Raw genomic sequence first — 27,083 nt, forward strand, 5'->3', positions numbered from 1 at the left:
CTTACAGTCGTAGTCCTTGAGTAGTTCCGGCCAGCGCCGCTGCCTCATGTTCAATTCCTTCTGATTAAAGAGATATTGAAGACTCTTATGATCAGTGAAAAGTTTACACTTAGTACCATAAAGATAATGCCTCCATATCTTTAAGGCGAATACTACCGCTGCCAACTCCAGATCATGAGCGGGGTAGTTCTTTTCATGTTCTTTCAACTGCCTCGATGCATACGCTATCACTTTATCCCTTTGGGTCAGAACACATCCTAACCCAACTCCAGAGGCATCACTATAGACTGCGAAGTCATCAACTCCTTCAGGTAACGAAAGAATTGGTGCTTCACACAATCTCTTCTTCAACTTTTCAAAGGCTTCCTTATGCTTTTCATTCCAAGCATAAGTAGCTCCTTTGTGGGTCAAAGCTGTTAATGGAGTAGCGATCGAAGAAAAGCCTTGGATAAATCGGCGATAATATCCGGCTAATCCTAAAAAGCTTCGAATCTCCGTAGGACTTTTTGGTTGTTCCCACTTCATCACAGCTTCAATCTTTGCTGGGTCAACCATTATTCCATCTTGGTTAACCACATGACCTAAAAATTGGACTTCTTGAATCCAAAATTCACATTTGGAGAACTTTGCATACAGCTTCTCCACTTTCAGAACTTCTAGCACTTCACGCAGATGCTTTTCATGCTCCTGCTTGCTTTTCGAATAGATCAAGATATCGTCTATGAATACTATCACAGATTTATCAAGGTATGGTTTACAAACCCTGTTCATCAAATCCATGAAAGCTGCTGGGGCATTGGTTAATCCAAACGACATAACCAAAAATTCATAGTGTCCATATCTTGTTCTGAACGTAGTCTTTTCGATATCCTGCTCCCTCACCTTTAGTTGATGGTATCTGGACCTAAGATCAATCTTCGAGAAGTAGCTCGAACCTTGCAACTGGTCGAACAGGTCATCGATCCTCGGCAACGGGTACTTGTTCTTTCTCGTCGCTTTATTCAGCTCTCTGTAATCGATGCACATTCTCATGCTCCCGTCTTTATTCTTTACAAATAACACAGGGGCTCCCCAGGGTGATGAACTAGGTCGAATGAAACCTTTGTCCAATAACTCCTGAAGTTGTGTCATAAGTTCTTTCATTTCGGTTGGCGCTAATCGATAAGGTGCTTTTGCTATTGGCGTCGTTCCTGGTAACAAGTCGATACGAAACTCCACTTGTCGATCAGGGGGCAATCCGGGAAGATCTTCAGGAAAGACTTCCGGATAATCACACACCACCGGAATATCCTGCACCTCCTTCTTTTCCTTCTGAGCATCGATCACGAACGCTAGATATGATGTACACCCCTTGGCCAAACACTTTCTGGCTTTCATTAGGGAAATGATTCCAGAATTTACTCTGCGTTTGTCTCCATACACCATAAACGACTCTTTCCCTGGCGGGTTTACTTTAACTATCTTCTTCCTACACATTATTTCGGCATCATTGGCGCTAAGCCAATCCATTCCTAAAACTATATCGAAGCCATTTAACTCGATAGGCAATAATTCCTCGTGGAACTTATTCCCATCCAAGTCAATGACGATGTTTTTCATACGATGGCTAACAGGTACAAACTTGCCACTAGCAATTTCGACTAATAAGGCATTAACTAGTCTATCAACAGGCAAAGCTAGTTTTCTACCAAATTCATGCAATATAAAGGAGTAATTGGCTCCAGAATCAAACAAAATTTGGGCAGGCAATTCGTTTACGAGAAAGGTACCTGAAGCGACATCGGCTTCTTCTTTCGCAGCTTCGAGTGTCATCTGAAAGGCTCTTGCCTTCGGCTTTGGTGGCAGATTGGGTTTCGCTGCGTCCTTCTTCTTCGGGCAATCTCTCAAAATATGCCCTTCTTCATGGCACCCATGACAGACGCTATTAGTGAAGGTGCAATTATTGGCATAATGCCCTGGCTTTCAACACTTGTAACAAGTGATTTCCACGTTGCACTTCCCAGCATGTTTCTTCTTGCACCTATCACACCATTTGGCTTCGGCTCCTCCTCCGAATTTTCTCAAACCAGACTTCGAGAATTTGTTCTTTTTGTTAGAACCTGACGTTCCTTCAAACTTTCTCTTTTCGCCAACTTCAACCTTGCTGGCGGCTCTCCCCTTGATCATATCTTCAACAGACTTGGCATCCCAGATAGCTGCCTCCAAAGTAAGTGCCTGACGTACTGGCACCGCATACTCCCATGGAAGTCCCTTTGCATACCTGTCAATTTTCGCCAGCTCATCTGGGACAATACGCAAATCAAACTCCATTTTGTCTGTGAAGTTATTCGTATACTCGTCAACGGTCATACTCTTTTCTTCTTCGACGTTAGAAATTGGTTTTCTAACTCAAGTACGTTTTGGGCCGAGCAGTACTTGCGCTTAAAGTGCACCAAGAACTCTGCCCAAGTCAGTTGCAGTGGCTCATTAGGGCTTAAGATTTTCCCCAATGTGTTCCACCAACGAGCAGCACTACCCTAAACTGACGTACTGCAAAGGTCGTTTGTAACTTGCCTTGGCAATCACAAGTCATGAAAGCCAACTCCATTTCCGAGATCCAGTCCATAACTCCGACATGATCTTCTTTTCCAGTAAAGGTCGATGGCTTGCAAGTCATAAAGTCCTTATACTTGCACCCATTTCTCTCCACTCTGCCCTCGTGGTTATTTCTCCCAACCACAAGCGGTTCACTATGACCAACCGATCTGCTATTGTTCCCTTCTTCAGATCGATCGCCATTCAATTCACGTTGTTCAACAGGAACTGAAGGTTTATCCCTGTTGTTCAGCAACATTTGCCTCAACTCCTCCCTCTGATCAGCCAACATGGTCTGAATCATAGTTCCTACTCCAGCCATAGTGATGGGTTCTGGTGCAGATCCTACTATAGGCACCTGTTCCACCACTTGGGGTTGAGGTTGATGGTTTCTGTTTGCGTTTCCCGCTCCACTTCGAGTTCTTGCCATTAAAATCTATATACCGAATAAGGCGAATTTAGGTCTTTAGCCTTGGTAGACATGTCAATTCCCTTATCACTCCGAAACGTTTACATGTTAGTTCTAATCTCGTAATCATACGCTTAGAATCCTACACACATAAGGTTTCCAGATCCGGTCGGCAACAGACCATAGATCCGAACAAATAATGGCATATATGGCAACATATAACATTTAGCACATAAGGGCATTTTAGGCATCTTTCCTAAAATAAACTAGTGCTCGTGTCTAAAATATGGTAGACACTCATCTCACAATCATCACTTAGCATTCTAAGTTTAAGTCTAGAAATCCTACAAATTCCTAATTCGCTTAAACTAATGCTCTAATACAAACTGTGACATCCCCTAATTTCTCGGCCAGAAAAGACCAATTTAATTTATGCTTTTTAAAATAAAATCAGAGAAATCTTTTCAAAAGATATTGCGGAATAGGTCCCCAATATAAAACATGATAATGTTTATCAAAACCCTTCTTTAAGAAGGTATATATTTCCCATATATATATATCAAAACCTCGAGATGTCATGTTCCGATACAGATCAAAAGCATAAAAAAGACATTATAAGCCTTTCAACAGTTATTTATAACTACTGGCCTATAATCCAAAAATCTCTCATCATCCTCCGACTATGCTCGGGGTCCACTACCTGTAATCATAAAAAGCTGAGTGGGTCAGGCTTGGGAGCCTGGTGAGCATATAGGGTTTTCAACCCACAATAATAATAACTTATTAAGTTCACCAATCAACAATAACCCTGATTACCCATTTCCGTTGTCCTCACTTTACGTCCCTAAACACCTAACACAAGGGACTTATCCTAAGGAATATCATCGGGTTGGATACTACTGATAAGGGGACTCCTCAGCCATACATGTCCTAAAGGCAACCATGAGGGGGATTGGAGTACACCAATGAACATTTAGTTCATCAACACCTACAAGTTGCGAACTTGCTAGTGTACCACTGGACTGTCTAGAAAGGTCCGTGATCGTCATCTATACTCTGCTACACGACTACAACAACACCAACAACAACACCGACAGCTAGGCCTCTCATCATTTTAACACCCACCGACTATTTTCTCTACCCGTGTTCTACCCAACATATTTGTAGATAAAATACATATACAGTTTAAAACTTGTATAAAACATCAATTCAACAGTCACCTCAAACAAACAATTAACATATTTACACATAACACGTATTTTATAGTAAATACTTCATATCTATGTGTAAATTGAAAGTAACTACACACTCACCTGATTTAATGAAAATCGGGCAGCAATTCGTTTCCTAAAACGATCGTTTCTAATAAAACCGAGAGTTTTATTGAGAAATCGGGCTCTGCGAAAGTCGGGCTTCGAAACCGAAAAGATAAATTTTCCGGGCTTCACGGGCACTTCGTGGCGTATTCCGGGGCTTATAATTGATATCGGGGCTTCAGGGAATGTTAAGATGAAGAAAATATGAAGAAAGGGGTGAAAGATGGTGAAATCCCAAAAGTACCCGAGAAGGCTCGCAGGACCCTTCTATTTATAGGGGTCCGAAGTCGGTTCTGGTGGTGGGGTCCACAGGTGAGGGTGCGCAGGTGGCTGCACGTGCGAAGGCCTCGCTGTCCTCTCCTGATTGGACCGAGGTCTAGTCCGAAGTAGGGGGGTTGTGGCAGCTTGCGAGGGTTCGGTCTCGTGCAAGAGGGTATGTGTCGCACCGCTATTGGACAACTTCGGATCAGACCAGGTGCTCGGATGACTCAGAAGCTCGGACACGTGGCTCGCCTGACTCACCCATTTCGGACACGTGGCACGTTCTAAGCGAGGGTGACGTGGCAAATCGTGACTATGCGAATTTTCTCGGTTTTTGTGCAAAAACTTCTAAAATCCATAACTTTCGCATACGAGCTCCGTTTTTGACGTTCTTTATATGCACGCGTAGGTAAAATTACGCTCTACAACTTCCGTTTAGACTTCGTCGGCTAATTTTGACTTTAATTTTTATATTATTATTTTTAACAGACCGGGATAGGAAATCCGTTAAAAATTCATAACTTCTTCATCCGACGTCTGTTTTTCTCAGACTTTTTACCGGTGTGCTACTATTTACGAGACCTTCGATTCTCGTTTAGGTTGTGTCGGCTAAAAATCACTCGATATAAAATTCGAGTTTTTAGCTGTCTACTGCTAAGCTGAAACTTCGAAAAATCATAACTTCCTCATACGAAGTCAGATTTGGGCGTTCTTTTTATCGAACTTCTCGGTTTAACGAATACAACGAGTTTCGTTTAGATCACTAAGGCTAAGAAGTAGTTTATCAAAAACTCACTTTTTACGACATTCGGCACCGTCCTGGTTTATCGCGAAACTTCGACATGTCATAACTTCTTCGTTATAACTCGGATTTCGACATTCTTTATATATCCGTAATCCTTGTCACGACCACTACAACTTTCTTAATAGATATCGGCTTTATCTAAAATTTATTTTCGACGCTCATTTTTATTCTTAATTAATTAACTCCTAGTAATTTAGCATAAAACACATAAAACACATAGAATTCACATAATTCCTTTTTCATTTCTTCAAAATGAGTTAAAAAGGTTAACCTAGACTATCATATCAAGATTAATGCCTAGGCTAGAAACACGAGTGTTACAATGGACGAGCGCTGTGATCACATGGAGAGTAGACAACAATGGTATGGGGATGCGATGATCACATTCTTTGCCCATCGGGTTTTTCATTACCCGATTCCTTTTCCTCCACCATACCAGTCGCGACATGATGGAGCAGGCACATCAGGGAGGCAACAGCATGACGACAGGAATGATGAGTGACCTAGTTATTCTTTTATGTTATTTTATTTTTGGTTTGTTAGACTTATTAGTTTTTTTTTATTTTGGTGTGTTTTAATTAGGATGTTTTATTTATGTAATTTTGTTTTCCGTCTTGATGCTCTTTGATTGTTTTAGATCTTTGCAGATTTTTCGCCCTTAGAAAGCTGACAGTAAGTTCAGCAGCTAGGTTCGACTGTTGTTTTATCACGAGAGAGAAAGTCGTGTGAGAGTTTGAAGTTTATAGTCAAGACCCACGATTTTTCATAAGTGTGGGGTGCGTGTCGATATTGTGAGAGTATATTATTTAGAAGAGGGGCGTTTGTTCCATACATTGATTCCTATGGTATGGATGAGCTGTTCCCACACCATGGAATTATATTTTGACGCGAAGTAGAATTATTGTCCTGGCTGCCACGACATGGTTGACACTTTCCTATGTCGTGGGGGAGTTTTTCATCACGAGAGGAAGTTGTCATTCTCGTTACCACGACGTGGCCACCAATTACCACGTCGTGGCTATGCCATTGTCCGCAATATAGATTTTACTTCACTCGACGACACGACGTGGTCGACACTTTCCCACGTCATGGTTACTACACATTGCATTAGTTTGCAATTCTTTGCACCACCTTGCAAAAGTCGGTGTTCTTGATTTTATTTTTCGGAAAATTCAAAAGCAACAATTCCAGTTTCCAGTCTTCCAGCAATTTAAGGAGCAACTTTTACCAGCCCCATTCGATCTCGCCACAACTACCCCAGGGGAGTCTGTTCCTTTTCTCCCTTTTTACTGCTTTTATGTGCTTAATTAGTTTTATGCACACAATGAGGGCATTGTATGAAATAAGTGTGGGGTAGGGGGTCGAAAAAAGAATTTAATTTGGAAAATTAAAAATTGCTAGATTAGGAAAATTTAAAATTTAAAAAATTTAAAACCTTGAAATAATAGTTTATTTTAGGAAAATCTAGTGATAATTTAAATTTTTGCTAATATTGTGTGGGATGATCCGATGAGAACCCAAATGTTTACCTGAGCCAACACATGTTATAGTGTATTTGTGGCTTCCCATTTCCTAGTGAAAAGTCATAATGTATGAAAGGTAATCTGGTAGTTTATATGGCATAATATGTTTTGCAGCCTAAACCTGAAATCTATCCAGGAAAGATTAGGTAGTCATTGCGCTTAGACTAATACCTTAACCAATAAAGGTTGAAGTTAAGCTCCTTGCTTAAGCATTTAGGATTTGAGTGAAAACAAAAAGTGAGATACATGTTAAAAAAAGAGAGAGAAATTACCAAAAAAGTGAAAGAATTTTTGAGCTATCAAAGTATGAAATTCAAATATCAAAATTCTGAAGAATCCAAAAAGTTGAAGATACCAAAAATCAATCAAAAAAAGGTGGTGAATTCAAAGAAAGCAAATATAAAATATTTAAAGAAGTAAAGAATTCAAAGAGCTCCATTGTGGTATCGAAGTTGTAATTTCTAGAATTTATGTATGCTTGGTTGTTTAGCCAAAAATACCTTGAGGTTAAGAAAGATTTTTGAGGATTGATTCGGAGGGTTGCAGAAATGAGTGTCGTATAAGCTAAGGGGTGAATGTTCATAAGGATTGTGAGTATTTAGGAATGGGAAGTTCTTAGGAATTATAGACACAAATACATGCATTGCGGTCTTAGGATAATGGTTGGGTTTAAAATGGATTTTTTTATGCGATATTGGTAAATTAAAAGTAAGTTTGCTTGGTGGCAAGCAAAGACTAAGTGTGGGGTATTTTGATATGTGTATTTTTTATACATATTTTTATATATATCATATCTTAATATTTTAGCCTTTATTATTCATATTTAGAACTAAAAGGTACTTATAATGCTTTGAATTATAATTTACAGATATTAGTTATTGATAGAGCGGAAAAGAAAGGATTGGAACGGAATTCGGGCTTATAAGCAAAAGGAAAGAAGATGGCTGAAGGCAGCCCACTACGCCCAGCATAGTGGGACATACACCCAACATAATGACGAGGTGAAGACTACGCCCATCGTAGATACAAGTACGCCCAACGTACTTGGCTTGGATCCGAAGGCTTGATCGCGATGAGTTTCTTAGTACGCCCCGCGTACACCAACTTACGCCCAACTTACATAAGTCGGTTCCAAAGTTTATAAAAAGCGATTTCGGCCTGTCAGAAGAGAGAAATCGACTACCATTGATCCTTAGTCAACAAGTAACTTATATTTGGCCGTTTTGAGGGTCTAGAAGGCGGCCGAGGGGGCGTTAAGCTGACAGAAGCAAAGATCGAAGGGATTAGAGAGCGGATTCGTGTCGGTAATCATGTAGTTGTTAACGTGACCATATTTAGCATTCCATTGTGATGCCACTATGTGTTACTTTCTGATTTGGGTTTTAAAACCCTTTGCTTTGTGTTTATGACTAGATGAAAACTTGATTTATGGATTAATTGCTATTTGGATTGTTTAATTCGTGTTTAATTTATCTTGTTAAGCTTGTTAAAGACCCTTATGTGTTAATGATAATTATTTTCTGTTAGTAATCAAGTTATTGAGTTGCATGAACATCATCTTAATTTCTTGAATCATATGGATTTGTGAAAACAATATTGTATGCCTAGAATTAGTGAATATGAACCTAGGATTAACTAAGAAAATAAGTAAGTTAATGTGTGAGCATGTGTGATGAACAACCACATATAAGTTGATTGAATTGATATATTTAATTAACTAATATTACAAGTCTTGCTTGATACGAACTGAACACTAGGAAACTTGTTAGTTTAATCAATTGGGCACTGTTTGAATTGACTTGTTTGCTAAAGGATTAGTAATAGTGAACATGAAGTTAATCATTTTAGAAATCGGTGAACATGAATAAATAAATCTGTGTGTGCAATTATCTATGATTTTAAGATGTAATTTGTCTAAACCAAAGTACCTAAAGAGATTTGTCTTCGGTAAGTTTATCGAGAGATGCTATTTATTCGTTTGTTTTAGATTTAATTTAATAAAACCTTTCTTTACTGCTTTTGTGTGTTTTGTGTAACCTATAATCAAAAATTTTAAGTTAATTCACTACCGTTCCCCTTGTGTTCGACACCCTTGCTTATCAAAGATGTACTATACTCGATCGGTTTCACTGCCTGTAAGGTGTGGTTTTGATGCGATAAACTAGGAATTATAAATAAAAAACTAATGCATTAAATATTCACATCACTCCGTACGGGATGACCAGAAATGGTTGGTCTCGATCAGGCAACTATTAGCGGTATGTCTGGTCACCCCGCAGAGTAGGTGACAACACTTGATCATTATAGACAATCTTGTGAATTACGTTGCTAGTGTGAGCTCATTACTCACAAACATCTATGAATTGGAAAACCATATTCATCAATTACTCTGACGGCCCATAGGCCTTTATGACTTACACTGGCAAAGGAAGCCCCTAGCTGTGTAGGCAATCCTTTAATGGTTCATCAGCCGAGATAATTTATCCCTGATAATCTTGGACTAGGATCTGTGAGGATCAGTAGGAATAGATATGTATGATTGTATACCTATATGGATATAGTATGGTAACAGTTGGTTTTGCGGGTATGATATATAAAGAATATTATCATATCAATATTGTGGGATTGAAATCCCTATGTATATCACCAAGTTTCCCCAACCTAACCCACTCAGTTTATATGCATTATAGGTATCAAGGCTTAAGCTACTGGAACTTGATTAGGACACCGAGTGATTAAGAGACAACCCGAAATAGTATTCAGGACCATCAGGTCTTTATGTTGTAACTTATGTATCTGCATTGATTATGACATTTGTAATTGAAATGATCTTTTGTACTGGGATTTTCTGCAAATATAAATAAATGATTTTAAAAGCATAATGAAATTTTTTAACTGGTTCTGAAAATTAGAGGATGTCACAGTTGGTATCAGAGCATTAGTTTAAGCGAACTAGGAATTTTTAGTATTTCTAAACTTAAACTTAGAGGCTAAGCAATGACGGTGAGGTGTGTTTCTAGGATAGTTGAGGTTCTAAACCCGAATAGACACAAGCACTAGGATATTTTAGGGTATAGGCCTTAAATAATGTTAAGTGCTAAATAATAAATTAATATATATAGCATAATGTAGGTTAAATACCTTATTTCCTATAACATGCATTAGCTTAGTTTAGGATAAGATGCCTAATATGCTTTTATGTGCCAAATGAATGTTAGTATAGCATGCCTTTGATTTCCATCTAGGTTGCTATTATTAGATTTAAGGTCTGTTTCCGACCTAGTATTAGGAAATTTTATGTGTTGAAATTTCTAAACGTTTAATTACGGTATTAGAACTACCACATAACTTTTCGGAGTAATAAGGAGGATTTTGCGTCTAAATCTTCCCTAACTATATTCTCGTCTTGGTACATTGAACGCATGTTTGGTATATAGAACGTCATGACCATCACAAGGAGCACTAGAGTTGTTGCAAACAAAGGAGGTCCAACACCTCAGAACGTCACAACGGGAGTTGCTCAAATCCCGATAACTGAAGCCCGCACCATGATGCAAGAAATGCTCGATCAACAACAATGCGAGTTCCGGGAGCTTTTAGCTCAAGAGTTGGCTACTATCAGAGGCAGAGCACATGTGATCAATGAGCATGTTACTATTGAAGGAATTAAAAATGAACTGATTTCTTCGCATGCCACGACGGTCCATGAAGGAAATGATGATGACTCGGAAAGTTATCAAGGACCGAAGCAACTAGAGGTCCAGAGAAATGATGAACCCAGAGGCTACTGCAAGTATACGGATTTCACGACTTGCAAGTCATCATCATTTAATGGGCAGCAAGATCCTGTAGTACTCATGGATTGGATATCAGAGATGGAGTCAGCTTTCATAAGGTGTGGATGCATGGGCAAGCTACAGACCGCCTACGATGTGAAGCAGTTCAAGAGCACAACACTTCACACCAACGAAGATTGTGAGCCCCAACAAGCCACTACATCTGACATGGGATGAATTCTTGGCCCATTGCATGAGGAAGTTCTGTTCAGCTGAGAAAATGTTGGAATTGGAGAGTCAATTCCTGGCTTTGACAAAAGGAAACATGCCATTGGATGAGTACACCAACGCCTTCACTGATAAAATGGATTTCTCCATGTGGCTTGTTCTGGACGAACTGACCAAGATTGACAGGTATGCCAAGGGGTTACCTTGGGAGTACACTGTGCCATTAAGCAGGCACGAACATTTGACGCGGTCGTCCGGGCTGCTAAGTCTGTCGAAAGGATGATGAAGAAATTGACAACCGACAAAGCTGAAGTCGGTGAGAAGAGGAAATATGAGGGAAGCAACAAAAACAACAAATACAAGAATAAGAAGTCAAGAAACGAGTCTGGGAGCAACCAGGAAGGGAAGTGGTGCGACCAGTGCAAGAAAAGTCATTTTGGCGACTGTGTCATCTTCTATAAATGCAAGAAGTCGGGGCATATCTCTACAAACTGCCTAGTAAAAGAAAAATATTTCTTCACTTGCGGAGAATGAGGGCACATGAAGGAGGAGTTCCCTAAAGTTGAGAAGAAAACCCCAAGGATCCTACCAGCAAAGCCCAAGGGTTGAAACTACAAAGTGATGCTTGATGAAGCGGATGCCATTGCAGGAAATCAAGAGTAGTAAGCTGCTTGTCCGAAGATTGATATATGTGTAGTCGTCCTATGTAGATAGTAATAGGATGTGAAGCACGATATAAGGGGCATATTGTATGAATAAATGTTGTAATCATTTTCGAAAATTAGAAAATTTCTAGTTATGTTACATTACTACGTGGCATTAAGAAATTATGGTTTCAACATAATGGATTGGTTAAGAATAATTTATGGTATAGTGTGCCTTGTAAAGCAAGACATTACAGGAGAAATAATTTATACCAAAGGTTGGAGAGTGAAATTGCGGTTGAGGATACGCGTGGAGGAAATCCTAGTGTAGTCTAGGAAATTTGTTGTATATGATTACTTGGACACACACACACACATATATATATATATATATATATATATATATATATATATATATATATATATATGTATATATGTGTGTGTGTGTGTTAAATTGCTTTTGTGATCTTTAGGAAATAATGACTTGGAAAAACTGCGAGACAACTTTTGAGACGAGTATGAGTAGGTTTGGAAGGTAGTATGGGCCCGTACTACCGGATGCACAGGTTTCGTACTTGGATCATGAGGAGTCACAAGGCTACTAAGGCACTATTAACTAGATTCATTCTTGTTATTTCCATCATTACCTTTATTTCGGTGATGATTTCTGTCCCGGACCTAGTGGTCAAAGCAAATCAAGTCCGACGAATCTACGAAGTAAGTTCGTCATAGCGTCCGACTTTAGATTGAAGGAAGAGATATTCAAAGCAATCAATAGAACTATCACATTCGTTGTAGCCTGTAGCTAGAAGTGCTACATGCTAGAATGTGATTGTACCACGTTAGAACATGAAGGAATTTATCCTTCGTGTTAAGAGTCTGACTCAAAGAGACTTGAGTCTAACCATTGCATCATCGATGAGAGGTCATTAAGGACATAATCCATCGATCTGTTACAATAGTCAAATTAAGGACCTTAATTTAGATTAAGAAAGAGCAGGAGCTTTCAATGGATATCGAATTTAGAAGGAAGAATAGATGCAACACCGTCAGTGGTCAAGAAGTCTAAGAGTTAGAAGCTCAATAAAAAAGTCATAAGAATAACAATTACCACCTAGGATGGAAAGGTAACGTGCAGAGTCATTATACAAGACCTCTTTTGTTGATGATTATGGGACGTAATCATCCTAAGGGGGAGATAATTGTAACGCCTGCAGATTCGGTCTAGTCAATTAAGACATATTTAGTGTTAAAAATGACTTTTTGATAAAATATTATTTAGGATAAATAACCTTAACCAAATTTATAGTGTATATGACTAGGGTTTCATACATATAAAGAGCGCTAAAATCTGACTTCGTATGAAGAAGTTATACTTCTTCAAAGTTTCGCGATTAAACCGACACGACTCTACATATCGTAAATAGTAAATTTTGAATAGATTACTATTTAGCCAATGTGATATAAACAAAAGTAGTGGTAGTCGTTAAATTAAGAGCGTGCATATAGAGAACATCCAAATCTGACTTTGTAAGAGGAAGTTCTGATTTTTTGAAGTTTTAGTGCAGCAGTATACAACTCAGAAACCGGAGTGGAGATCAGCTGATTGTTAGGAAAATCAATCTAAATGAGATTTGAATATCTAGTCCATATGGTTCTATCGATATAAAGACAATAGTGCGTCGAAAATGGAGCTCGTATGAAGAAGTTACGGCATTTTGAAAATCTAGAAATTCTCACGCGCGAAGTGCGTCGCACGCACCGATGACGTGGTACTCTCTGGAGGTGACACGTTGTAGCACCTGTTCCAGGTAATTATTTGATTTAGTTAATTTCAGGGTTTTGGTGCATGGACTCGGCGAGTTGGGTGTGCAACTCGTCGAGTAAGGGCATTTAATCATGGACGCAGATCGGGACCAACTTGGCGAGTTGGAGCTGTAAAGAGAAAACCCTAATTTTGGGGTTTGCCCCCTAAATAAGGATCATTATCTGCCCTTGTGGCCTCCCTGAGCACCTTATCTCCATGCAGAAAGCAGTTTGCGGCCGTGAACACTCTTGAGTGAGAGTAAGAGCATTTGTGAGTGATTTTGGTGGGTTGTGAAGGATTTTTAGAACTTGAAGAAGAAGGAGCAAGGAGAGAAGCAGTAGATCCGACATCTACACTATATTGGCCACCATCTTGAGGTATAAAGTCGTTACATTGAGCTTTAGTTACTTAGATCCCTCTTCATGGAAGTAAATGGCCATTTTTGGTGCAAAATGGAGTCATACTCAAATCTGGACTTATCACAAGGATATGATTCCAGATCTGGACCTCTTTAGGTCCCCAATGACATAAAGTTGTCTCCTTTAGGCAGTTCAATCCCTTTCCATGCATTAAAACCTTGTATGAAGACTAGTTTTGGTGTTATGGCCATGTGAGGCCTTGCATGCACGTAAAGTTTGCAACTTTACGTGACATCTACACTAGGAAGGGCTAGATATGAAGTTTGGGACTCTAGATCCCACTGGAAAAGGCCGAAAATGAGAAGGACTAAAGGGACTCATCGAGTCCTTTATTCAACTCGACGAGTCGGCCAAAGAGTTTACGGCCAGGGGTTTGCGGTTGAGGGTTTGAAACCGCAAACATTATGGAACTCGACGAGTCACTCAAGTGTCTCGGCGAGTTGACGAGTTATGCAAGGAACTCAACGAGTGGCTTATTGAACTCGACGAGTTGAGATCAACATGGACTGTTGACGTTGACAGTTGATCTTGACCAGGGTTGACTCTTAGGGAATTTATGGGAAGGTGTTAAGCTAATCACTTGATGATTATAGGTAGTTGAGAAGAGGCAGCGTGGGACATATCTAAATTCAGCTTACCAGTTCAGCATTCCAGAGGTGAGTCTTCTCACCATACCAATGGGTCTAAGGCACCAATACCGGCCTATTTCATACTAGTAGGTATACTCATTGTGTAGAGGTGTGTGGCATGATTTTGTTGTAATATGCGGTAGAGATAGCCTTCATGGCTATGGTAGAGATAGCTCTATAGCTAACGGTAGAGATAGACTTTATGGCTAATTGTAGAGATACCTTTTACAGCTCACGGTAGAGATAACCTATATGGCTAATGGTAGAGATAGCTTTGTAGCCAAGATGTTATGTAGAATGTGGTAGAGGTAGTCTTTATAGCCGATATGATATGTGTTATGTGACTTGTGCTTGGGGTATGCTCTGGGGAACTCACTAAGCATTAGCTTACAGTTTGTGGATTTGTTTCAGGTACATCGGAGCCAAGGGCAAGGGCAAAGCTTGATGGCGCGGCGTGCACTCTCTTGGGCGTTTGTGGGACACTCTGATGTTTGGAATAAAAGTTGTATTTGATTTATGTTTTGAAAACAATTATAACTAGATTTCTTGATATTGGAAATGTGTTTAATTATTTAAAACTAAAAAATTTCTTTGTAAAAATTGGGTCATTACAAGTTGGTATCAGAGCCTTGGTTTGAGGGATTCGGGCACACTCTCGGGTGTGTCAGGACTCAAACTAAGGAAATGGTAAAATTGTTTTCAAAATAAAAGCTAAAAACTTTTAAGGAATGGAAAAGATGAGAGTGCAACGTGCGTGATCAGTCGAGCCAAGTAAGTAGTTCCCCAATATGTTAGCCATGTTATACAGATATTTGAGCTATGATAATCGTATGGAACTTGGTATGTATATGCTTCTAAAATTATATACGGTTAGGAGCTTATAGCCTTAGAATGATTGATTTGGCCTTATTTCCTGTTCCTTGTCTGGTTGTAGTCCTAGGGTAGAATCTCTTATTTGAAAGTCTATTTGATCCTTGTCTGTGTATAATTTGCATGCATAAAGGCAACCTGTCATGATTGGTCTGTTTGATGCGGGTAGAGAAAATCTTAGGACAGTCTTGGATTTGGGTTATGCGGTGGATTGTGGTATATGATTTACTGTGGGACGAATTGGAGTTGTCAGGTAGAGCTTTGGGGAAAGGTACAAGTAGGTGTGGAAGGTAGTATTGGGCCCGTACTAATGAAAGAACAAGACCTGTTCCCGAACTAGTGCTAGATCTGACAACTTTAAGGAGGACCGATGTGGGAAGATCCCCTATGTAGATGTCCTAATTATTATGGCTTATGACATTCCAGTTCAGTATGGTGGTGACACGATTTGGGACAGGGGGATCAGGATCAGGAACAGGGTCGGGATCCGGATCCGGCAGCGGAGCAGAGCCCATTGATGAGAGGCTGCGCGAGATCATTGCAGTCGAGGTTACGAAGGGTATCCTTGACGCTACCCCAGTTATCTTTGGGACGGTCAAGGAGGGTATTATGGAGATCATGGAGGAGAGGCTCAGGTCATTCATAACTGAGATTGCTGCCGGCCAGATCGGAGCCCGAACTCCCTCGTTCCAGGAGTTCAAGCCGTGCGGAGCGCCGGAGTTCCTCGGGGACAGGGACCCCATCGTTAGCCGACGCTGGGTGGCAGATATTGAGAACGCCCAACGCACGAGTTCTTGCCCGGATGCGGCCAAGGTGGGTTTTCCTTCGTGTATGCTGATAGACAGAGCCTGAGATTGGTGGGGAGAGGTGACCCAGCCAGGTGGGAGCGGCTGGTGTGGCTGAGATGACGTGGGCCGAGTTTCTTCGGCGATTCGATGAGGAGTTTGAACCACCTATTGAGGTGCAACGGCTTGTGAGGGAGTTTCACAACCTTCAGCAGACTACCGAGACTGTGGCGGAGATCACCGCCATGTTTCAGGAACGAGCTTTGTTGATTCCGCAGTACGCTACCGATGAGGATATGCGAAGGACGAGATATCATTCCATGCTGAGGGATGATATCCGGGAGTTTGTGAGATTTACAGGGTGCAAAACCCTGAATGAGATAGTAGAGAAGGGTCGGGAATGGGAAATGGAGCTGGACTTCCGCACCAAGAGGAAGTCAGAGCAGGCACAGGCACCGGTGGGTTAGGCTAAGAAGCCTAAGACCTCAGACACTTCCAGCAGGGGTCAGCAGGTTCGGGGCCGGTGTGCCAAGTGCACTAGGGTGCACAGTGGAGCTTGCCGTGTCAGAGGCTCGGGATGTTATGCATGTGGCCAGCAGGGCCACTTGAGCAGGGACTGCCCCACGAGGAGCTTATTTTTTTTCACTGCAACCAGACCGGCCATAAGCGGGTCAACTGTCCGATGTTGCAGGGAGGGGGAGGAGCGGTGGCAGCGCCTGCGCCCGCCACTTTGAGGATTACCGATGGCCGCCCTGCCAAGGCGGATGTTCCGTAACTATTATTCTTTGCTCATTATGATTTGTACGCCTTATGTATATATTATTCTTGTATAGGGACCTTTTTGGTGAATGGTATGTCGGCTCATGTTTTGTTTGATTCAGGTGCTACCTGATCGTTTGTGTCTCTTGGGCTTAGCAAGAAGTTCTGGGACGCGCCGGGAACTTTGCATTCCCCGCTCGAGGTAGAGATTGCAGATGACCGCACTGTGAGTGTTGCGAGGGTGTATCGGGACAGTGTCCTGAATGTGCTTGGTGATAGGTTTCTTGTCGACCTAGTCCCGATACCGTTGCGAGGGCTGAAGGTGATTGTCGGGATGGATTGGCTGGGGGCCATGATCGATTGTGAGCGCCAGTTGGTGAGGGTTCGAACCCCAAGTGGGGGTGAACTGGTGATACTGATGGGTTTTGAGCATTCTAACACTCCTATGGTGTACATGCAACCCTAGAAATCTTGGATCTATGTTTTCTCTAATATACATGCAAATTTGATTCTCCAAGGTTCTCATCCTAACTAGCATGTGATTGGGGTACATGAAATATAAAAACTAGTAGAATGACATACCTTTCTTGTTGCTAGAGTTCCTTAAGACCTTGTGAGCCTAGCACCCCATATGTGATGCCTCAAATGCTTCACACAACACCACAACTCTTGGAATAACTTGAGAGAAGTACACTTGTATCACAAATTCGGCTATCCCTCTCCTTTTAGTCTTAGTGGCCAAATTTGCTAGCTATGGGGTTCTATATATAGTGTGCCACATGTAGGGTTACACCATGTAAACCCTAATGTGCATGGCTTTTCATTTCCTCCATGACCCATGGGTTTTAACCTCCATGGAGCATCCATGGAGCACCCAATGAGACTTAGCCCAATCTAGTGAATCATGGATCATAAGCCCAATATATAAGAATGCATGATTTACATAATCAATCCCCATATATTCAATTAGCCTCTTTTGATCACAAAATTAATTCCAAATTAAATCTTGAACAATACTAATTAAATAATATGATTTCATATTAATATATTAGAACTTATAATATATTAATAAATCATAAGTGTCCTTTTTCTCATTTTGTCTATCCAATTATTGTGAAGCCATGCAACCCAAATGGACCATACCAAGCCGGGTCAAGTACATACTAAATATAGTTATGGACTTAGACACCTTATCCAACAGTCTCCCACTTGGATAAGTCTAATAACTATAGTTACATGCATGACTTCAGGATCCGACCAGCAATCGTAGCTCTTTCAAAGTCTCGCGGAACTAGGATGATGCACCATTTGAGATAAGTGATCATATAATCCTCTGTTCAAGTTATCAACCGGCCATATAATGGAACAACGTCGTACTTATTGTCCAGCAGTTTGTTTCCCGAGTTCCGATCTCTTTGACATAGAACTTGATTGAACACATCAATTCAGTTCTGACCGGGCCCGACCCGTAAGTCAAAACAAAATCATCGAGGGGCCCAATATATCGCTTTCAATCCTCCAAGGATTAAAAGGAATAGATAAACTTCGACTCATATGCTTGTACTAACTAATCATCAAATGATACACAAAAATACGTTTTATAACATCAAGTTACTGATGCGTTTTCGTACTATCAATGTACAACCAACTCATAGCCAATAACTCATATCTCTTGGCTTGAAGACTTATATGATATTACCGTCTCAAGATCACTCGAGATAAATTCCATGAAGTGATACAAGTGAGCGTGGGTTGAATCCAATACTCAAAACTTATGAGCACTCATGAATGTTGCAGCAACAATTGCTATGTCTAATACAATTCAGACAAATCTACAAACCCTATTCATGACAGTCTTCTTTCAATACCTACTTCCAAAGTATGATCGACTGTGGACAGTTTGAATAATATGATATACCATAACATAATTATTCTGGAAGTCAAAACATGCAAAATGAAACAATAGTAAACGATTGACACAAGACAGTACCATACTAGTAAATAAAAAACACCTTTTATTTAAACATCAAATGCCAATTACATTTCAACTATTACAAGTTTCGAAAGCTATCTAATTACTAAAACTAATATCATCCTTCATCCAATGCGCCTTTCATGCTATAAATGCTTAACCCTACACAGTCTCTTCGTGAGGGGATCTGTTGGGTTCTCATCCGATGATACCCTCTTTGCCACGAGGAGTCCTTCTTCTATTCGATGCCTAATGAAGTGGTATTTTCTATCGATATGCCTGGATCTCCCGTGATTCCTTGGTTCCTTGGCTAAGGCAACTGCACTCTCGTTATCACAGAAAATCTCCATAGGCTCCTTTATAGTTGGTACAACTCCAAGGTCTCCAATGAAGTTCTTTAACCATATAGCCTCCTTCGCCGCCTCACTTGCTGATATGTACTCTGATTCGCAAGTTGAATCAGCTACTGTCTCCTGCTTGGAACTTTTCCAAGTAATTGCTCCTCCATTTAGGGTAAAGATCCAACCCGAATGAGAGCAGAAATTATCCCTATCTGTCTGGAAGTTGGCATCACTATACCCCACTACTCTCAAGTCATCACTCCCACCAAGGTTAAGGACCCAGTCCCTAGTCCTCCACATGTACTTGAGAATGTTCTTCACTGCAGTCCAGTGAGCCTTGCCAGGATTCCCTTGATATATGCTGACCATGCTCAAAGCAAAGGCCACATAAGGGCGAGTACAAGTCATAGCATACATGATTGAGACTACAGCGGAAGCATACGGTACTCGACTCATCTCAGCTATCTCAGCCTCTGTACTCGGGCTCTGAGTCTTACTTAGTTTGGCGTTACTCTGGATCGGTAAGTCACCTTTCTTGGAATCCTGCATGCTGAATCTTTTCAACACCTTATCTAAGTAGGTACTTTGACTAAGTCCAATTAGTCTCTTACACCTGTCTCTCAATATCCTTATCCCTAGGATATAGGAAACTTCTCCAAGGTCCTTCATAGCAAAACACTTCCCAAACCAGGACTTAACCTCCTGCAAGGTTGGTATGTCATTTCCTATGAGTAGTATGTCATCCATACACAATACCAAAAATCTAACTATACTCCCACTAGCCTTAACATATACACAGGACTCATCCTCGCTCCTCGAAAAACGAAACTCTTCGACTTTCTCATCGAAACAAAGATTCCATCTGCGAGATTCTTGTTTTAATCCATAGATGGATTTCTCAAGCTTACACACTTTATTAGGGTGCTTCGCATCGACAAAACCCTCTGGATGACTCATGTAAACGTCCTCAACCAACTTTCCATTAAAGAAAGCGGTTTTGACATCCATTTTCCATATTTCATAATCATAAAATGCATCAATGGCTAGCATAACCCTAATGGAGTTAATCTTCGCTACTGGTGAGAAGGTCTCATCATAGTCAACTCCCGGAGTCTGAGTAAAACCCTTCGCAACCAGTCGCGCCTTATAAGTGTGTACATTACCATCCATGTGGGTCTTCTTCTTGAAGATCCATTTTCACCCGACTGTCTTACGACCCGGTACATTGTCAACCAAGTTCCCAACTTGATTGTCATACATGGACTGAATCTCACTGTCCATAGCCTCTTTCCATTTGGCAGATTCAGGGCCTGCTATGGCTTCCTTAAAGTTGTTAGGCTCATCCAGATTTACCAGTGTACTATCACTGATAAATGCATCACCTGCCGCAGTAATATGGAAACCATAGTAATGCTCAGGTGGATTCCTAACCCTTGTGGAACGCCTTAGAGGTACGGACTCATCAACAGGAACTTCCTCCTCAGGTTGATTGCTAGTGTTAGAGGTTCCTTCGCCGCTTGACTCTTGAAGTTCTTCAAGGTCAATTTGCCTCCCATTGTTTCCTTGGCTTACGAACTCTCTCTCATGAAAGACTCCTCTCCTCGCCACAAAGACCACATTCTCACTGGGTTTGTAGAAGAGGTAACCAAAGGATTTCTGTGGGTAGCCGATGAAAATACACCGCTCACTTCGAGGTTCGAGCTTGTCGTGAGTCTCGCGCCTCACGAAAGCCTTTCAACCCCAAATCGTGATGTGGTCTAGATTAGGAACTTTCCCAGTCCACATCTCGTGAGGTGTTTTGGCAACCTTCTTGGTAGGGACTAGATTAAGGATATGGGCGGCAGTATCTAAGGCATACCCCTAAAATGAGATTGGTAACGAAGCTCGACTCATCATGGAGCGAACCATGTCCAACAAGGTTCGATTGTGCCTCTCAGCCACACCATTCAGCTGTGGTGTCCTGGGAGGTGTCAACTGTGAAAAAATTCCACATTCCTTAAGATAGTCAAGGAACTCGATACTAATATACTCACCACCTCGATCGAATCGGACATCTTTATCTTCCTGTCCAACTGGTTCTCCACTTCCTGTTTAAACTCTTTGAATTTCTCAAAGGTTTCTGACTTATACTTGATTAAGTAGACATAACCATATCTACTGTAATCATCAGTAAAAGTCACATAGAAGCGGTTAGCATCCTTTGTGGCGGTTCTGAAGGGCCCACACACATCGGTGTGTATGAGATCCAACAAACCTTCACCCCTAGCACAAGTACCAGTGAAGGGTGACTTAGTCATTTTTCCAAGTAAACAAGATTCGAAACTATCATCTGACTTTAATTCAAATGACTCCAAGACTTCAGCCTGTTGGAGTTGGCCTATGCGCTTCTTGTTGATATGTCCAAGACGACAATGCCAAAAGGATGCCTTATCCAAACTAGTGGAAGAATCAATATGCAAAACATTATTTCCTAAGTTGTCTAAAATCGACACTGTTTCATATACACCATTACAAGGCAATGCTTTAAAATAAAGAACACCATTATAAAAAGCATCAATACCACCACATTCATTATCAAATGAAAAAGTAAATCCTTGTTTGTACAAACCATGAAAATAAATAATATTTCTAGCCATTTCAGACGAGTAACAGCATTTATTCAAATCTAATACTAATACACTACTAAGCAATAAAGAATAAACTCCAATCTTGGTGACAGGTGAAACTTTCCTATTCCCCATGATCAAGTTTATCTTCCCGTGCTCCACATCCTCACTTCTTTTTAGGCCCTGCAAATCAGAACAAATGTGAATTCAACACCCTGTATCAAGGACCCAAGAATTAGTATGTGGTGAATTATTAGACAATATAGTGTAAATACCTGCATGGCTGGGTTTCACTTTCCCATCCTTAAGATCCTGCAAGTACTTGGGGCAGCTTCGCTTCCAGGGCCCCTTTTCCTGACATTAGAAGCATTGTGCATCCTTCAGGTTGGAAGAGGGAGTAGCAGAACCTCCTTTGGTTCCACTCGAAGAGGAGCCATCAAGAGACTTTCCCTTGGTACCCTTCGAAGAGGCTTTCCTCTTTTTCCCTTTACCTTGCTCGATCTCTAGAACAGGGCCTGTGATAGGAGTAGATACAACCGCTTTACCTTTGAGACCAGTTTCAGTTGTCCTCAAAAGTCCTTGAAGTTTGCTAAGTGTGACCTCCTCCTTGTTCATATGATAGGTCATTCGGAACTGATCATAACAAGTAGGTAAGGAGTGCAGTATGATATCAATAGCCAGCTCCTCAGGGAAGTTCACATTCAACTTAAGCAATCGGTCCACAAACCTTTGCATTTTCTGCAAGTGGCTCGTGATGGTTTCACCATCCTTCATCCTGGTTGTTATCATGGAAGAGATGATTTCATACCTCTCTTGATGAGCACTCTGATGGTATCTTTCCATCAGGTCCTGGTGCATCTCATAAGGGTAGAAATCTTCATAGGATTTCTAGAGTTCTAGTGTCATGGTAGCCAACATGATACAAGACACCTTAGTGGCATCTTTCTCATGGCTAGTGTACTCAGTAATCTCCTCTGGAGTAGCAGAAAACTCATCGATTTCCTTCGGCTCCTTGTCTACGACATATTCCTTGTCCTCAAAACGAGTGACCATCTTGATGTTCCTAATCCAATCATTGAAGTTGGAACCATCAAAGATGACTCTCCCACAAAGGTTCATGAGAGAGAAGGAGCCAGAAGGGTTTGAGCCAGACGCATTGTTGGAAGACATCTGAAAAGGAATAAAGACAAATTTAGATTAGATATAGAATCCTTAATAAGACATCCGAATGAAATATTAAGGCTAGGACCCAACACAATACTTTATAACTTGGAAGATGGATGCCGTAATTCAAGCTATAAAATATTTGAAGGTAGGTGAATGACGATTTACCAATTTCCACCATGACAAACAAAATAGATTATTAGGTTTTAATTGGATTGAAACTCCTAGATCTTTTGAGATTCATTGGACAATTCAATGGCATGTTTAAATCTCGATTATGCCCTTCAAGTTTGTGAATGGGATACCGAGGATCACAAACAAGGTGTGAATAACCATACAAATCACTTGGTACTCTTAATTTTATCACCTAACCGATGTGCCGGTTAACCACACACGCTCCACCGATCTATGATAAACCTTAAGCCACCCTTTGCCACCCTTGTTAAGTCCAAGTTAGTGTGCCGGTTAACCACACACGCTTCACTAATGACTTTAGCAAGGTGCAAAGTGTAATTTTATGGGTTAGCATCAATTTCACATTTTCCTAAAGTAACTAAGATTGGGAATTAATAAAGGTTTAGTTACTTTATATTTATCATTATACTTTTAATGAGAATTATAGTCCTTGTCCTACCCGTTCGGCTAACGACCCTCCACCAGTCAAGGAAGCGGTGAGTGAGAATGGACACCCATTAAGCTGCCATTTTATAGGCAACAACCTTATACCCCCCTTATAGACCGGCTTCGTGAATGAGGCCTACTAACGGTAAGACTGACTTTCTCTTATATATATATATATATATATATATATATATATATATATATATATATATATATATATATATATATATATATATATATATTATTAACTTATAATACTATAAAGTATAAGGGTTGAATTTTAACTTTTAAAACTCTAGGGATTGGAATTAAAGTTTTCTAAAGTGACTTTACAAATTCCAAAACTTGAGGGCAAGTTTTGAAACTATTCAAAACCTTTCATATTCAATAACTCATGAGCGTTAATGATTTATTAAAATGAAGACTCTTCATTTTACGTAACCTATGGTTCTTTAATGACTCTTTAAAGAAATGAATTTTGGTAATCCATAACCTGAGGACAAATTATGGACTCCATCGATAACATTTAGATCAAGAATTACATCATCAAATAATTTGCAAATAATTCCTATGATCTACCAAAACTCAGAAGCATGAACATTCATATCAACAATTTCAAATATCATACAAACACATATAAAACTTGAAACTTTGATAATAACCATTGTAAATGGATTAGAATAATCATTACCACATCAAAACAGGTTTTATAAGTCCAAAACAGTTTAGGGTAATGATTCTAGTCCATTTCCAGCAGCAAAACTCGAAAATCTACACACAGGGCCTCCTACTCGTCGAGTGCAAGAACCTACTCGACGAGTAGGATGAATTAACACATGGACTCGTCGAGTCCCCCCATGGACTCGACAAGTTCACTGAACAGTGAGTAGAATTTCTGAATTTTTTACGCAGTTTGCATCAAATACAAAGAAAACAAGCCTAGGCTCTGATACCACTGATGGGTTTTGAGCATTCTAAGACTCCTATGGTGTACATGCAACCCTAGAAACCTTGGATCTATGTTTTCTCTAATATACATGCAAATTTGATTTTCCAAGGTTCTCATCCTAACTAGCATGTGATTGGGGTACATGAAATATAAAAACTAGTAGAATGACATACCTTTCTTGTTGCTAGAGTTCCTTAAGACCTTGTGAGCCTAGCACCCCAAATGTGATGCCTCAAATGCTTCACACAACACCACAACTCTTGGAATAACTTAAGAGAAGTACACTTGTATCACAAATTTGGCTAGCCCTCTCCTTTTAGTCTTAGTGGCCGAATTTGCTAGCTATGGGGTTCTATATATAGTGTGCCACATGTAGGGTTACACCATGTAAACCCTAATGTGCATGGCTTTTCATTTCCTCCATGACCCATGTGTTTTAACCTCCATGGAGCATCCATGGAGCACCCAATGAGACTTAGCCCAATCTAGTGAATCATGGATCATAAGCCCAATATATAAGAATGCATGATTTACATAATCAATCCCCATATATTAAATTAGCCTCCTTTGATCACAAAATTAATTCCAAATTAATTCTTGAACAATAATAATTAAATAATATGATTTCATATTAATATATTAGAACTTATAATATATTAATAAATCATAAGTGTCCTTTTTCTCATTTTGTCTATCCAATTATTGCGATGCCATGCAACCCAAATGGACCATACAAGGCCGGGTCAAGTACATACTAAATATAGTTATGGACTTAGACACCTTATCTAACAGATACATGGTGACAGGGCCTCGCAGGGGCCGACTCTCTGTTCGGATGCGAGGGCTAGGAGATGTTCTGCAGCAGGGATGTACGGGATTTCTGGCCTATGTCTCGGACACGAGGGTAGAGACCATGATAGAGGTGGGCAGTGTGCCGGTTGTGCAAGACTTTCAAGATGTTTTCCCCGAGGAGTTACCGGGAGTGCCTCCGAAGAGGCAGTTGGAGTTTCGCATCGACTTGGTGCCTAGTGCCGCTCCAATAGCAAATGCACCATATCGGTTGGCACCACCTGAGATGTAGGAGTTATCTACGCAGCTTCAGGAGTTGCTAGACCGAGGGTTAATACGTCCGAGCAGTTCCCCGTGAGGAGCACCCATCATTTTCGTGAAAAAGAAGGATGGATCACACATGATGCGTATCAACTATAGGGGGTTGAGAAAACTAACGGTGAAGAACCGTTATTCGTTGCCAATGATCGATGATTTGTTCGATCAGCTGCAGGGTGTGTCTTGGTTTTCCAAGATTGATCTTCGGTCGGGATACCATCAGATGAGGATATACCGAAGACGGCTTTCAGGACTCGGTATGGGCATTATGAGTTTGTGGTGATGCCGTTTGGTCTCACCAATGCCCCAACAACGTTCATGGATCTTATGAACAGGGTGTGCAGACCGATGTTCGATCGGTCGGTGATTGTTTTTATTGATGATATCCTAGTCTATTCTAAGACTTGGGAGCAGCATGAGCAGCAGTTGAGGGAGGTACTAGAGACCCTGAGGGTGGAGAAGCTTTATGCAAAGTTCTCCAACTGTGATTTCTGGCTGCGGGAGGTACAGTTTTTGGGGCATATCATCAATCAGGAGGGCATTTCGGTTGATCCAGCCAAGGTTGAGGCGGTGATGCGATGGGAAGTACCGAAGAGCACATCAAAGATTCGTAGCTTCTTGGGTTTAGCGGGATATTATCGGAGATTTATCTAAGATTTCTCCAAGATTGTTGTGCCATTTACCCGTTTGACCAAGAAGAATGTGATATTTCGGTGGGGCACAGATCAGCAGATGGCTTTCGAGACCCTGAGATGGAGGTTGTGCGAGGCTCTGATCCTAGTACTACCCGAGGGGTTAGACGATTTGGTGGTACACTGCGACGCATCAATTTCAGGGTTAGGTGATGTACTGATGCAGAGGGGGCACGTGATAGCTTACGCCTCAAGGTAGTTGAAGCCTCATGAGGCGAATTACCCTACTCACGACCTAGAATTGGGGGCAGTAGTGTTTGCCCTCAAGATTTGGAGGCACTATTTATACGGAGTGCGGTGCACCATTTATACAGATCACAAGAGTTTAAAGTATTTTATGGATCAGCAGAACCTCAACATGCGACAGCGGAGATGGTTGGATGTACTGAAGGACTATGATTGTGAGATGGATGGATGACTATGAAGGACTATGCACCATTTATACCATCCCGGGAAGGCCAACGTGGTGGCTGATGCCTTGAGCTGCAAGGCGGCAGGTTCCCCGATTGGGAACGTTTGTTTGAGGGTGACCGTGATCTCACCATTGTTGGATTTGATAAAGGAGGCCCAGGTCGAGGGGATGAAGCAGGAGAACTGGAAGATAGAGCGGATCTGAGGCTAGTATCCTTTGTTCGTTAAGGATAGTCGTGGTCTTTTGAAGCAGTGTAGTCGAGTATGGATACCGATGACTGGAGGAGTGACACAGAGGATATTGGAGGAGGCACACAAGTCCAAGTTCTCTATTCATCCAGAGGCTACAAAAATGTATAGAGACTTGAGACTGAGTTATTGGTGGCCCTGCATGAAGCGGGAGATCGCCTGGTTT

The sequence above is a fragment of the Lactuca virosa genome, chromosome 8 (assembly GCF_052849685.1).
Source record: "Lactuca virosa cultivar CGN04683 chromosome 8, Lactuca_virosa_CGN04683_v6, whole genome shotgun sequence".
NCBI classification, from domain to species: domain Eukaryota; kingdom Viridiplantae; phylum Streptophyta; class Magnoliopsida; order Asterales; family Asteraceae; genus Lactuca; species Lactuca virosa.